A 4,168-nucleotide genomic window follows, 5' to 3' on the forward strand; every position below is an offset into this window, starting at 1 on the left:
TCTCTCTCTCTCTCTCTCTCTCTCTCTCTCTCTCTCCCTCTCCCCACATACATACACAGAGATGTTAAAAAGAAGGCAAGTCTTTAATTCTTTAAAAAAAAGGTACAGCTTTATCAGCTAAAGTATTTTGAATGACAAAAAACCAAACAACCTCCCAACGAACAAACAAACAAACAAACAACCCCCCCGAAACCAAAGTGGACCCTGAGACACATTTTTATTGTACCTTCCACTTTTTCCTCTGAAAAGATGTAAAGATATCCTCTGTATTCTCAGGTTCAGTGGCTGTGTGTTGGAAAATGGTCATCAATCTGGTGGGAACTAGTGAGCTCCAAGGTTAATACACTCTACTTTCATTTTGATGAGGCATGCATAAACTTTGTAATTTTTGTTTCCTCTGATCTACTCTCTCTTTGGTCACTTTAAATGCTATTCTTTGAAATGCCTTCTAGAGAAAAATAATTACACTAGTTAAAAACACCGAGACACAGCAAGCTCTAAAAACCCACTGGTCAGATTTCACACTTCACCCTCCCATGGCTATCCCTGGATGTCTTCTGAGTTGATAATTAGGTTTTCAGGGTTTGCTTTCTTATTAATGGCCCCTGTACTGTCAGAATCCCCATTGAGAGTGAGATTTATTTAAGAGAGAATTAAAATCCAATATAGAGACAAGGGCCACATTACCAAGTGATAACAGTATTTTGATAATCCTGTGCCTGGAAAGGATTTAAGAAAGTCTTTGCTGTCCACTCTCAGCTTAGGACTTGTAACCTTCTCTGTTGGCTACAGCTACTTTATTCTTACTTTCTGTCTTTGGATTTAACTGTGGGGCTGCCTTCTGATCATAATCTCTTGGAGGTCTTTGCTTTTGTATAGTGGCAGACTTGGAAAGGATGCAGGTGAGAGGAGAGGAGGTCTTGGAATAGAGGACATGGAATCTCCAGAGAACTTCAATTCCTCTTCCGAGCATCATTGCAAGGTTTCTAGAAAAGATGGCTCCTGCCTTTCACCACAAAAAGTGAATGAGATTTAGCTAGACAAGGGTGGTGGATAGAAAGGACATTATAGGTGAAGGAGAGCAGATACATCTGAAACACATCAGTAATGATGAGTAGACAGTGTCTGTTTCAGGAGACACAGTAGCAGCTGACCATGAGAGCCTTGAGGGGCTCAAAGTGAATGCTTAGTATCAAGCATTTGCCCTTTTTTCACTCTATAATTGCCTTTACAAATAGTGTTTGAGAGATTGTTTCTGGGGGAAGGATTTACTTTCATATTTTTGTTCTAAAATACTCTGATGAAAAAAAGGGACTTATATTTCCTGAGGGTGTGTATTTCATCATGGTGAGGGAGGCATGACATTCATACAGAAAATACAGGAGGAGGAGGAAGGAAAGAGGGAGTTAGGGAAGGAGGGAGGGAGAGAGAGGCAGAGATATAGAGAGACAGAGAATGAGAGACAGAGAGGGAGCTAGAGATAGCAGAACACACACACACAGAGAGAGAGAGAGAGAGAGAGAGAGAGAGAGAGAGAGAGAGAGAGTTCAGGAATATATGATGTTAGTGACAACCAAAAAGGAGTATTAGAAATGACATGTATGTTCAGTAGTATTAGATGCTGTGGAGAGGGCATGTTTGTCAATGACAAATGGTGTCCATTAGGCCAAATAATAAAGATCTTCTAATATGTGTCCTAGTTCCTGCCATCATCATTTCTGCCGTGGCCTTCTAGTTGGATTGTCAGCCTCTGCTTGACTCTTTATGTTGCTGTGAAAACGCATCACCATCCTAAAGCCTCATAATCAGATTCCTGGATCATATCAATGCTTATGCTGGTCTCATTTGACCTTCCCTGATGATCCAGGTAAAACCTAGTTTTCCAGGGTGACATGACATCTCACCCTTATCCAGTCATCCTGCCCTGACTCTGCCCTGGGATTGCTCTAACACACCCTGAGCTCTCACTACTTATTAAATTGTCTGCTAAGGACATGCCTCCTTCATTATCTGCTTTGCAAAGCCCAAACCAACAACACCTTTGAAAAAACTATCTGTCACTCCCACAAATGTCTGTCCCCTTCACTTTGTGGACTTTTTTCTAGTTGACTATTTCAAATAGCATTATGGACCCTTAAGTTTCCATTTTCTTTTAAAAATTAAGTTTCCTTGCCCATGTGAGGTGCTGCAAGGTTGTAAGTACAGCTCTTTGGTGGCAGAGACAGGGTCAGGGTCAGGGTCAGGGTCAGGGCAGGGTCAGGGTCAGAGACAGAAACAGGAGGAGTGGATTCCATTGAGCATTTGAAATGTATATAAAGAAAATATCTAATAAAAAATCTTAAAAAAAGAATAATTAGCCTATGCAAGTGTTTGAGCTGTTTTTCACTGGTGTTTCTAGAAACAAGTCCATTAAATCAAAGAGTAAGGCAGGACATTTTGATAATTATTTTTTATTCTCTTACTGTAAATCTACAGACTTATGATGCAATGACACATGCTCACACCTCCTGTGCTCCATCAGTTAACTGTGCCACCCTGCAGTCTGTGCCCTGATGTTTGTCTAGTGTGGTGTTTTTCCTTCACAGCACGCTGAGATGGATCACTCACAATACTGTTAGTGTCCGGATGCTGCTGTCATTCCTCCCATTTTTTCCCAGTAGTGTTTAGAGATAAAAAGGTGAGTATACTATAAAAGTACTGTGGCTTATAGAAAATAACTTGTGGTTTTTTTCAAAGACTTAGTGATCTTTTTCCAACTGTCAGTATTTTAAGAATATTGTGGACAGTTTACTGAAGGCACAAAGATTTCTGAATACATAGGGATTGGAATCTATCTATCTATCTATCTATCTATCATCTATCTATATTTCACTTAGTTTATCTTAAATTTTATAAGAGCTTATTTCAAAATCCTGCTTTCTAAAGTCTTCATTGTTTTCCAATTGAGAATTTTCTATGCCATTAAAATATTTAAATACTGGATTTGCCTTGCTTTTAAACATTTTTCTACCCTAGAGGATGAAGATATTTAACTTCCCTTCTCTTGATTTTATTCAAACTGCCTTTCATTTCTTTCCCTCAGTTCACATAGCAGTTATAGAAGAAAAGAACACAGAATATTGGTCTATTGATTTTGACACTTCAGTGAAAATCATGAGAGACTGTGGAGAATTCAAAAGACAAGAGGGCTCTCCCATCCAGGCCCTCCGTGCAGCAAACACTTGGTACCTATGCATTTATTACATTATTTGAAAACAAGATAGTCAACAAACAGCTTCATAACTTGTGTCCACCAAGGCCATGTTTATATAACCTAGTTTGACCTAATGATTATAAAAATGTAATTGATTAAAGCTAGATATTTTATAATCATGCAAGCGACATGTTTTGTTTATTTGATTTCCTGCTCCTGAGTTTGCTATAGGATGAGATTTAAACTAGGGGAAAATCATTTTCAATTGCCTGGTGATTTAATCAATACCATGTTTTTTTATAAGTCTCATATCTGTGAGGTCCTATGATCAGAGCAGGCCATGTCAACATCTGAAATGTGTCACCTTATCCACTTCCTGTCTAAACAGTCCATGCTTGCTGAGTAAGTGGTTGAGAGATGTAGGTTAGGCTATTCACTGGATGGCATGAACTTGAACAGGGTAGAAAACTGATTCACAAGGCAGTGGTGTTGTTATTGTTATTACTGTTTTGAGATAACAAGAAATTGCTGTTGTAGTAATTATGAGCCCCATATAATTAATATAAAAAAGACAAAATCTATTTATTATAATTATAAGCTCTATGCCTAGATTGGGCAGATCTAGCACTATACTAACTTATTCTGCGGGTATTAGACCTTTGTTACTAACAGTCTCTTCTGGCTATGTGGTTCTGCTTCATTTCACTTTCTCCTCTTCTCCTGTCCTCTCTCTTTCTTTCTCCTACCTACCCTGACTCTCAAAGACTTCCTGTCCCACCTTTTTCTTCCACTGCCCAATCACAGTCTCTAGCCTTCATTTGACCAGTGAAAATGGAGAAAAAGTTCATGTGAAATCACTTGAGAACATGATCAACTGTTTGTTGGCAGACAGTCCCTTTTGAGGAAGCAGAATTAATATCACAATATAAACAGCATCAGGGAAATCCACAACATTCAAATGTAAAGAGTTTATAG

This window comes from Mus caroli, chromosome 3 (genome assembly GCF_900094665.2).
Source record: "Mus caroli chromosome 3, CAROLI_EIJ_v1.1, whole genome shotgun sequence".
Lineage (NCBI taxonomy): Eukaryota > Metazoa > Chordata > Mammalia > Rodentia > Muridae > Mus > Mus caroli.